This window comes from Lithobates pipiens, unplaced genomic scaffold (assembly GCF_037356315.1).
Source record: "Lithobates pipiens isolate NorthernLeopardFrog02 unplaced genomic scaffold, aLitPip1_a1.2 Scaffold_25, whole genome shotgun sequence".
Classification (NCBI taxonomy): Eukaryota; Metazoa; Chordata; class Amphibia; order Anura; family Ranidae; genus Lithobates; species Lithobates pipiens.
In genome coordinates this window covers 238,309,159-238,320,965 of record NW_027507787.1, presented here as the reverse complement: position 1 = coordinate 238,320,965, position 11,807 = coordinate 238,309,159, and the positions used below count along the sequence as shown (strand labels likewise).

The following is an 11,807-nucleotide window of genomic DNA, read 5'->3' as shown; positions in this document are numbered from 1 at the left end:
ACAAGTTTTTGGAAAACGTGGAAAGAAAATGAAAACCTATTTTTTTTTCACAAAGTTGTCAATTTAGAAGATCTTTCTAACACATAACATGTACATAGCCAAAATGACACCCCAAAATTCATTCTGCTACTCGTCCTGAGTATGGCGATACCCCATGTGTCAGACTTTTCCACAGCCTAGCAACATACAGAGGCCCAACATCCATATAGCACCATCAGGCGTTCTAAAGGCATAAATTACACATTTCATTTCCTGAGTACCTATTACATTTTTGAAGGCCCTGGAGCACCAGGACAATGGAATTACCCACAAAGTGACCCCATTTTGGAAAGAAAACAACCTAATGTATATTCTATGAGGCATAATGAGTCTTTTGAAAATGTAATTTCTTTCCACAATTTTTTGGAAAATGTGGAAAGAAAATAAAAACCTATTTTTTTTTCACAAAGTTGTCAATTTAGAAGATCTTTCTAACACATAACATGTACATAGCCAAAATGACACCCCAAAATACATTCTGCTACTCGTCCTGAGTATGGCGATACCCCATGTGTCAGACTTTTCCACAGCCTAGCAACATACAGAAGCCCAACATACAAGTACCACCTTCAGGCTTCTAACATATAGCATGTACACACCAAGAATTACACACCAAAATACATTCTGCTGAGCAAAGGGTAAATAAAAGACTCACCTGTGGTTTTAGCAGACAGGGACACCGTTCCAGAGCAGTCAAAGCATTTTCTAGACAGCCAAAGGAAATGTCCAGGAATTGTCCAGGCAGCAGACAGATATGGAAAATTATGAACATGGTTCAGTACAGTCCAAGGTTTAGCAGGCAGTTCAGGCATAGGCATGTCCAGTTCAGGTGGCAGGCACAGGCATGGCCAGTTTAGGTGGCAGGCAAAGGCAGGGCCAGTTCAGATGGCAGCAGGCGGCACTTTGTACATTGGGCCTTGGTCAGGTAAGACCCGAGGACAGGGGTAGAGGCTTCTTCCCACCCAAATCTCTACGAAGCCTCCGAGTCTCCAGACCCTAATCCGAGAAAACGGTTTTCTCCACTCGGAAAACTTTTTCTGGAGCCCCTCACATGTGCTGTACAGTGGCAGGGCAAATGATCAGTTCAGGAGGCAGGCAAAAAGCATGGTCATTTAACAGGCCGAGGTCAATTCACGTTGAAGGCAGAAATATGTTTGGCAGAGGCATAGTCATTTAACAGTCCGGGTCATACACAGAAATGGCAGAAAGTGGATACTGGAAAGAAATCATCTTCACTTTACTAATAGTTTACTGAAGTATGATAGCTTCGATAGCAAGTTCCAATGCAGAGGCCTGGCTGGGAGGGACAGTCTGGACAGTAGTATCGGGTGTCACGGCGAATTCCTCTACTTGTACACACACGGCATCTTTTTTGGGGTTTGCGACCTGTTTGGGTAGGAGGGAGGATGTCGGGAAAGTGCCTTTCATGGAGTCTGGCTACTGCATCAGAGCGAATTCGTTGAGTGGGTTGGCCATGGGGATAGACAAGGGCTGTGATGACATCTTCTTGGAATCTTAGATAGGTCAAGGAACATTGGGTGCTCTTAGAAAAAATAATATAAGAATTGAACATGGCCAATTGCATCAAATAAACGGCGACTTTCTTGTACCAAAACAGTGATCTCCTGGTGGCCAAGTAGGGCTGCATCATCTGGTCATTCATATCCACCCCCCCCATGTATAAGTTATACTCGTGGATACATTTTGGCTTCTGGATGGGGCCTTTTCTTCTTTGCAGTTCCACCAAGGTGTCATTGTGTATTGTGGAAAGGATGTAGACATCTCTTTTTTTATCTCTCCACTTCACCGCTAGTACCTCGTCAGTCCGCATACTGGCCATTTCACCCTGTTTTAATTTCTTGGTGACCAACACCTGTGGGAAACCTTTGCGGTTGGTCCGTGCTGTCCCACAGGCCACAGTCTGCTTTAGGTATAGATGGCGGAAAAGTGGGAGACTTGTGTAGAAATTGTCTACATATAGGTGGTAACCTTTCCCAAGCAATGGTTGGATCAGCTGCCAGACAATTTTGCCACTTGTTCCCATGTAGGTAGGGCATCCAGGGGGGTTTAGCTGTCTGTCTTTTCCCTCATAAATTATGAAGTCATATGTGTAACCCGTGGCCCTGTCACACGCCTTATAAAATTTTACCCCACGTCTGGCTCTTTTACTGGGCATGTATTGTTGTATTCCAAGTCGCCCAGTGAAGTGTAATAGGGATTCATCCACACAAATATTTTTATCAGGGGTAAACATCTGTTTGAAACTGGCGGAAAAAAAATTGATTAGGGGCCGAATTTTGAATAATTTATCATAACTGGGATGATTTCGAGGGAGGCATTGGGCATTGTTATTGAAATGTAAAAATCTCATGATCATCTCATAACGGTTTCTGGACATAATTGATGAATAGACCGGCATGTGGTGGATAGGTTGGGTAGACCAGTAGGAATGGACTTCATTTTTTTTTGTTAGCCCCATGTTGAGGGTTAGGCCAAGGAAAATTTTAAATTCTTCCACGGTGAGGGGTTTCCAAAAAAAAGGACGGGCATAGGAGGAACTGGGATTGTTGGCTATATGTTGGCTGGCATATAGATTACATTGCTCCACAATGTCAGTTAGGAGATCATTGGTAAAAAATAAATGAAAATAATAAAGTGGGGTTACATTTTCCGTCTGTATCTGAGGGCCTGGCTGGGATGTAAAAAGGGGAATAACAGGTTCTACTGACGTATCGGGCAGCCATGTTGGATACAGCAGAACATCTGGAAGGCTAGTATGGGCACTGCCTCGTTGATGGGATGCTCCGTTGCTAGTATCTGGCCTATCTTCAAGGAAGGTTGCAGAACTGCTGGTGGATGCCTGCCTATCCCGGAGTGCTGCGCTGCTGGTGGATGCCTGCATATCATCCTGGAGTGGTGCGCTGCTGTTTGATGTCTGCGCCTGCTCATTTCTCCTGTTTCTCCTTGTTAGGATTCTATCTTCCTCGGTTTCCATCTCGGAGCCACTGCTTTCCACTGGCTCATAATCGCTATCCGAGTCTGACGGAGAGAGTTCCCCGCTACTCTCGTCCGACATACTCTGGAGCATCTGGAAAGCCTCCTCTGCGCTGTACGACCTTTTAGTCATGTTGACTGTCAGATGGCGGGCGGAAGATGTCAGATGGCGGGCGTCAGATGTGCCTGATGGCGGGCGTCAGATGGGCCTGATGGCGGGCGTCAGATGGGCCTGATGGCGGGCGTCAGATGGGCCTGATGATGGCGGGCGTCAGATGGGCCTGATGATGGCGGGCGTCAGATGGGCCTGATGATGGCGGGCGTCAGATGAGCCTGATGATGGCGGGCGTCAGATGGGCCTGATGATGGCGGGCGTCAGATGGGCCTGATGATGGCGGGCGTCAGATGGGCCTGATGATGGCGGGCGTCAGATGCGCCTGGTGATGGCGGACGTCAGATGCGCCTGGTGATGGCGGGCAGATGCGCCTGGTGATGGCGGGCGTCAGATGCGCCTGGTGATGGCGGGGCAGATGCGCCTGGTGATGGCGGGGCAGATGCGCCTGGTGATGGCGGGTCAGATGCGCCTGGTGATGGCGGGTCAGATGCGCCTGGTGATGGCGGGCAGATGCGCCTGGTGATGGCGGGCAGATGCGCCTGGTGATGGCGGGCAGATGCGTCTGGTGATGGCGGGCAGATGCGCCTGGTGATGGCGGGGCAGATGCGCCTGGTGATGGCGGGTCAGATGCGCCTGGTGATGGCGGGTCAGATGCGCCTGGTGATGGCGGGGCAGATGCGCCTGGTGATGGCGGGTCAGATGCGCCTGGTGATGGCGGGCAGATGCGCCTGGTGATGGCGGGCAGATGCGCCTGGTGATGGCGGGTCAGATGCGCCTGGTGATGGCGGGTCAGATGCGCCTGGTGATGGCGGGTCAGATGCGCCTGGTGATGGCGGGTGGCTGATGTGTCAGATGGCGGGCCGATGTGCCAGGTGTTTTTGGGGACACTGTGTTTTTGGGGACACTGTGTGTTTTTGGGGACACTGTGTTTTTGGGGACACTGTGTTTTTGGGGACACTGTGTTTTGGGGGACACTAGCTGGGAGATCAGTGGGTAAACAGCAGACAAACAGCTAGAAAACTCACTGATCTTCCCGGCTGAAGCAAAGATTTCTCTTCCTCTCCTCACTGACAGGTTCTGTGTGAGGAGAGGAAGAGATGAGAGCAGTTACAACTGCTCTCTATTTACATTACATGACGACTGTGATTGGACACAGTCGTCATGTGATCAGGAGGGCCAATCACATGGCCCTCCTGTTGTATTTTTCTCTCCGGTCTCCGGGGGTCTCAGGCAGATCGGGATCGCGCCGCTGCGCGGGCACGTGGCGGCGCGATCACCGGTTATCTGCCGCCCATCCCCCTTTGTTTACCTTACGATGGCTGTGATTAGACACAGCCATCGTGCGGATCAGGAGGGCAAATGACATTGCTCTCCTGCCGATCCGAGATGCGGCGTGTGCGGGGGACACGCGCGCACCGGGATCGCGCAGCTGCGCGGGAGCGCGCCCGCGCGATCCCGCTTCTTTGACATGACGTTCACTAACGTCCTGTCAGGAGTAGAGAGCTCCCACCCGGCCGTTTATATGCAGTGGCCGGGTGGGAAGTGGTTAAATACCATCAAAAGAAAGCTCTATTTCTGTAAACAAAATGATAAAAATGTCATATCTGTGCAGTGTTACACGACCGCGCAATTGTCATACAAAGCGTGACAGCGCTGAAAATTGGCCTGGGCAGGAAGGAGGGTGGGGAGGGGGTAAAAATCCCAGCTCCTGTAAAAATTATTTTAAAAAACAAATTGCATTTATACCATTTATACATGTCACCCCCCCCCATCCTGGTAGATTCAGTTACTAATAATAATAAGTCTGATAATCACGTGACATACAATGCACCATTCTATTATTACATGGTGAGGATTACAAATCTTTATTGATAATAACAATGACAATAATGACTTCTCCCCTCCCCCCTCTCCCCCCGGTGTCTCCTCCCCTCAGGGGTTCCACTCACTGCCGTGTCCCTTCTTCCAGCATTTCCCCTTCCCGGCCACCCCGGGGCGCAGCTTCCCCACCCCCACCCTCCATCCACCCCGACCACCGGGCACACCGATCTGCCGGAGCTCTATGGTGATGGGTGTTACAGGAGGAAATCTATGGTGATGGGATCCTACAGGAGGAGATGAATGTCGCTGCCCTCTACCGGCACCTGTGTGCATTACAACCGAGGATGTACAGGCAACTGTTTTATTATATCATTATTATTATTCCACTTACTAATCTTATTATTTCAGGAAAGATTTACCATAATATTCAATTATTTAAAATAATACATATTATTACAATTTATATTATACCAATAACAACATAACGTGTGTGTGTGTGTGTGTGTATGTATATATATATATAATTATAGAGTAATAATAATTTTAATCCATTTAAATTTAATATAAAAAAATATATATAATTAAATGTAATATAATTATTAATACTATTTATTTTATTAATAAAATAATTAAAATAATAATTTTTATTAAAATAATTTATGATAATATTAGTAACAAAATGATGATCTGATCTTCTAATTACTATATATATGTATTTCTGTGTAATTTGCCCTTTTATTGTTTTTGCCCCTACAGACTATAAATCATATTAATATTCCTCCCATGACTCCATTATTCTCATAAAGTCTCTTATTATGCCTACGGATTCCCAATAGGAAACATTCTTGTTTATCCAATATGTAGCCAATCAGATCGCAGCAGCCACTGCTCAGCTTCCCCTGCTGCAATCTTATTGGCTCACAAGACAACCCATTATGATGTCACAGAGTGCAGGTCACATGACCTGGCACACTGTGATGTCATAGTGACACCTGACCTCTGGCGGTTATAAATAGTGAGTGCAGAACCAGAATTGTCAGTTGAGATTTGCTTTCAGCAGAGTAAGCTGCTTCCTTACAGAGTTCCTGTATTTGCATTGCTTTATATCTCAGAAGACTCAGCGTAATCGTTCTGATTTCTGTAGTGATTGGCATTTATTGACATCTACTACTTATCTAGCGACTGTAATTGAATTTATTTCTCAATTACTCTATATAAAAAAAAAAAAAAGATGAGGAATTTTATCCTTGCCATCTTTTTTATAGTAATGCTTCCATGTGAAGTACACAGAAATGACATCAAAGACTCCCCAGAGTTCCACATGGAGGGAGACATGAAGATGACCCAAGAACCCGTGAAGGAAATGGTCAGACAATTGGAGAATGACCCCTCAGAGATCCGCATAGAACATAAGGAGGGGATCCTGAAAACAACGCAGCAGCCGGTGCAGATTCCATTGATTTTTAGAATCTTGTACCCATGGGCTGTACCCAGAAATGACATCAGAGAGTCCCCAGAGATCCGCATGGAACATAAGGAGGGGATCACGAGAACAACGCAGCAGCCGGTGCAGATTCCATTGATTTTTAGAATCTTGTTCCCATGGGCTGTCATGATATGTATTTACATTCTGAAGAACATTCTGCACCAAAATTTCCTGGCCAGAATATTAGAATACTATTTGAAGTTCCTGCAGCTGAGAGGATTCATACATCTACTGATCTATATCTGGAACAACAGGGGGCCAGCCTTTGAGAACATAATCCTACCCCTGCCTATAAATGCTGGTAAATGGTACCAATGGGTGGTCACCGGGCTCTGGTCAGTCGGGTCTAAGGGGTGGGCAGCCTTAGAGAACACAGTCCCACCCCTGCTCATAAATGCTAGTGAATGGTACCAATGGGTGGTCACTGGGCTCTGGTCAGTCGGGTCCAAGGGGTGGGCAGCCTTAGAGAACACAGTCCCACCCCTGCTCATAAATGCTGGTGAATGGTACCAATGGGTGGTCACTGGGCTCTGGTCAGTCGGGTCCAAGGGGTGGGCAGCCTTAGAGAACACAGTCCCACCCCTGCTCATAAATGCTGGTGAATGGTACCAATGGGTGGTCACTGGGCTCTGGTCAGTCGGGTCCAAGGGGTGGGCAGCCTTAGAGAACACAGTCCCACCCCTGCTCATAAATGCTGGTGAATGGTACCAATGGGTGGTCACTGCGCTCTGGTCAGTCGGGTCCAAGGGGTGGGCAGCCTTAGAGAACACAGTCCTACCCATACTTATAAAAATTGTTACGGAGCACCAGTCAGAATGCTTTCTGGGGTTTATCGCCATGCTGGTGGTACTGCTCGTAATATATTTCAAGCCATTCTACCGACTGTTACAACCAACAAGTAGCAACATCACCCCACCAAGTGACGCTATTCTACCAGCAACTGAGGACACCATTCCACCAAGTGAAGATGAAGAGAGCAGCATGGAGGAGGCTGACTTTGCTATTCCCAGAGTCGCTCCTCCAAGGGATCTCATCCGTGCTCACGTACGGGATTTACGCCGGTCAGTAAAGAAGCGCAGGCCATCCAAATTGTTCAAGGTTGGCAACATAATCCCAACAAGCCAGGACATCATTCCTCCAAGTGAAAATGTGGCTAGCACTATGGAAGAGACAGAAGTACCTGTTTCCAAACATGCATCGCCTCAGGATTACCTATGTGACCCGCTACGCCAGGGAACGAAGAGTGGCATCATGTCAGTGAGTGATGACAGCATTCCACCAAGTGACATCATTCTTCCAGCAAATGCTGTCATCCTTCCACCAAGCAAAAATTCAGAGAGCACTATGGAGGAGACCGGATTTCCCATTGCCAGCGTCGCACCTAAGAGGAAGAATACTGGGCCTTGGAGTGATCCGAGCGTTCTAGCCACATACATGACCTCAGCGATGGGTTCCGGCCATAGGCCACGATGGACTACATTTACTGTCCATCCAAGCGTCGCACGTCGTAGGAAAAACGTGAAAAGATCTATGGACAATTTCCAACGTTGAGTGGTGCTGTATTACCAGAAAAGGAAATCCATGCTGGGAATTAAAATAAGTAGACAAGGAGGAGGTGTAAGAAGTGGGGGGTAGTGAGAGGTTGGGGAGGGGGGTGTAGGAAAGGGGAGTAGGAAGAGAGGGGGAGGGGGTAGTGGGAGAGGGGTGTAAGAAGTGGGGGGGTGTAGGAACAGAGGGGGTAGTGAGAGAAGGGGGAGGGGGTGTAAGAAGTGGGGGAGGGGGGTATAAGAAGTGGGGGAGGGGGGTGTAGGAAGAGAGGGGGTAGTGAGAGACAAGACAATTGGCTGTTCCTAGAAGAATGAAGAGCCAGGCTTCCACATTTAAATGAGTTGTCCTGTCCCTGCCTGTCTACATTTCAGGTCACCCCCATGGCTAGCTCATGTCCTCTTACATAAGACAGAGCCTATCCATGGAGTAGAGACACTATACAGACCAGAGGACGTGTATTTATCCCATTCCACACAAAGGACATCACCAATATTGTAGGCCACGTACAGAGGCCGCATGTGGGCAGCACAGAGGCTTAGTGGTGAGCCTTGCAGCACTGGGGTCCATGGTTCAAATCCTGACCAGGACACTATCTGCATGGAGTTTGCATGTTCTCCCTGTGCTTGCGTGGGTTTCCTCCGGGTACTCCGGTTTCCTCCCACACTCCAAAAACATGCTACTTTGTGTTGGTGGTGCAGTGGTGAGCATAGCTGCTTTTCAAGCAGTTGACCCGGGTTCGATCCCCGGCCAACACAATCTCACAAGATGGCTGCCTCAGCTGGTGTCACCCACCCCCCAACTTCCCATGATATCTGTATATACAATGTTCTCTCTTCAGTACTGTGCAAAGGTTTTAGCCAGGTCTTTTGGATATAACCGCTTCAACTCTTCTGGGAAGGCCGTCCACAAGGTTTAGGAGGGTGTCTATGGGAATGCTTGACCATTCTTCCAGAAGCACACTTGTGAGGTCAAAGCACTGATGTTGGAGGAGAAGGCCTGGCTCGCAGTCTCCGCTCTAATTCAACCCTATCGGGTGCAGGCCAGTCAAGTTCCTCCACCCAAAACTCTCTCACCCATGTCTTTATGGACATTGTAGCCTGCTATGGCTTAGGAGTGGAGGGGGTGCACGCTCACCCCCCCCCCCCTTTCCTGGCCTGCCAGGTTGCGTGCTTGGCTGGGGTTCTGGTATCAGATTTGTGGAGCCACTCGATTTCCTCTTTAAAGGTGAGCAGCAAACCTCACACATTTTTTATTATATTTTACTCTGTAAATGAGAACATGTAAGAGATATAAAGTTGGTGTTATCCCAATATGGCTACAAAAAGCGGAAATACCTTTTAGGTGAGTGTGAAAGAAGCAGCGCTGGTTCCTCATTCAAGTGGTCACCATTCAGCATCATAAAAGCAGCAGAGGCCGGCCAGCAGACCCGAGCACAGTAGGTGGATCTGGTAGCAGCTCCACAGACAACCGTAGACAATGGTGATGGACCATCAGGGCATTCTTGTTGCCCAATCCACCATACTGGGAATGGACTCTCTACCGTCTATGAAGAGCCAGGCTTCCACATATAAATGAGTTGTCCTGTCCCTGCCTGTCTACATTTCAGGTCACCCCCATGGCTAGCTCATGTCCTCTTACATAAGACAGATCCTATCCATGGAGTAGAGACACTATACAGACCAGAGGACATGTATTTATCCCATTCCACACAAAGGACATCACCAATATTGAAGGCCACTGAGGCCGACAACAGCTGAAGGATTCTGTAGCTCCAGGTCACTCTACAAAAAGGATCTGCATCTCTAGGTCACCGAAGAATATCGTCACCCAAGGAGAATGAAGGGCAAATATGGACGGCTCATGAGTAGCGTGGATGGAAAGAGAACCGTTCAGAGTCTCCACCTACAGGACAGAATATCAAAGATTCATAACTCTACAATATGGACCTGTATCTCCAGCTCCTTTAGGAAAATGAAAGCTGAAGGAGGAAGAAGAGGAAAAGCGTAACTTCCACTTATAGGAGAAGTTCTTCTTTAAGATCGGCCAGCACAGAGGCTTAGTAGTTAGCACTTCTGCCTTGCAGCACTGAGGTGTTTGGTTCATCTCCTGACCAAGACACTGTCTGCATGGAGCCTGCATGTTCTCCATGTGCTTGTGTGGGTTTCCTCCTACAGTCCAAAGACATGCTGGTAGGTTAAATGGCTCCATTCAGTATGCCCAAGATGGCTGTTTCACCTCGTAAGTGGTTTGAGTGGACATCACTGATTTACCCCGCTCAGCGGGGGCGGGCCTTAGAGAACAGAGGCCGCATGTGGGCAGCACAGAGGCTTATTGGTTAGCCTTGCAACACTGGGGTCCATGGTTCAAATCCTGACCAGGACACTATCTGCATGGAGTTTGCATGTTCTCCCTGTGCTTGTGTGGGTTTCCTCCGGGTGCTCCGGTTTCCTCCCACACTCCAAAAACATGTTACTTTGTGTTGGTGGTGCAGTGGTGAGCATAGCTGCTTTCCAAGCAGTTGACCCGGGTTCGATCCCCGGCCAACACAATCTCACAAGATGCCTGCCTCAGCTGGTGTCACCCACCCCCCCAACTTCCCATGATATCTTCAAGGCAAGGTCCATAAAGACATGGACGAGCGAGTTTGGGGTGGTGGAATTCTCCAAAATGTCTTGGTATGCTGACGCCTTAAGATTTCCCTCCACTGGAACTAAGGGGCCAAGCCCAACGTCTGAAAAACAACCCCCCACACCATAATCCCCCCTCCACCAAATGATGTGGACCAGCGTACAAAGCAATGTCCATAAAGACATGGAGGAGCGAGTTTGGGGTGAAGGAACTCGAGTCCTGACCTCAATCTGCTAGAACACCTTTGGGATGAATTAGAGGGGAGACACGAGCCGGGCCTTCTTGTCCAACATCAGTGCCTGACCTCACAAATGCACCTCTAAACCTTGTGGACGGCCTTCCCAGAAGAGATGAAGCTGCAAAGGGCCAACTCAATATTGAACCCTCCGGACTAAGACTGGGATGCCGTTGAAGTCCATGTGCGTGTCTGTATTTAGTACAATAAATAAACAAACAATAATATGGAGTCTGTGTGCAGCTGTCTTGCGTTTTATATGTTGATTATTTGACAGATTGATGTTTAATTTCATTTTTGATGGACGGGAAGGCCAAATCCACGAATGCAGTGAAATGGTGATGCAGAACAATGTTGGTGTATTGAGGGCGCGGTGTAGCTGGAGAATACAGAAATAGTGCGCTGCCGATTACCCAAACCCTATAAAGCGGGAAGTCGCCAGAGCCATATAGAAAATGAAAATGCTTTCTATGACATCACAATGTAAAGAGATTTCCTTCTATAGCTACAGCCAAGAAAACGATGTTGTAAGATTTAGAGTAGAATTCCAGTGGAAACCCAACTAAGTCTTCACCACTTCCAGGTATACTGACTGGCGACAATATGTTCAACAAAATATCATTTTTTTTTATAAAATTTTTAATTATTTGAAAATTTTTAATAATTTTTTTAACATTTTACTTTGTATATATATATATATTTATTTATTTCTTCTTACATACTTTCATTAGAGTCGCTCCATGTCTCCATAGTAACACTGTACTACTCTGGGTTATGGGGGGGGGGGGTGATTTTTTTTCACACTTTTCTTGCTGTTACAATGGAGATAATTGTAATAGCAATGTTTTGTACTGTCATGAATGTGTTACATTCACGACAGCTGTGATTACTAGTGATCTGTGATTGGCTACAGCTAATCACATAGTACCGGGTGCTGTGAC

The 11,807-nt window shown here is 47.5% G+C and overlaps 2 non-coding genes across 2 annotated transcripts; both read left to right on the top strand.

Annotated features, from left to right (window-relative positions):
• The first annotated feature begins 8,686 nt into the window (after positions 1-8,686).
• TRNAE-UUC (transfer RNA glutamic acid (anticodon UUC)) lies at positions 8,687-8,758 on the top strand. Its single transcript has one exon. It is a non-coding gene; the product is annotated as a tRNA-Glu (tRNA).
• A 1,721-nt stretch (positions 8,759-10,479) lies between these two features.
• TRNAG-UCC (transfer RNA glycine (anticodon UCC)) lies at positions 10,480-10,551 on the top strand. The gene has a single exon. It is a non-coding gene; the product is annotated as a tRNA-Gly (tRNA).
• Positions 10,552-11,807: the final 1,256 nt, after the last annotated feature.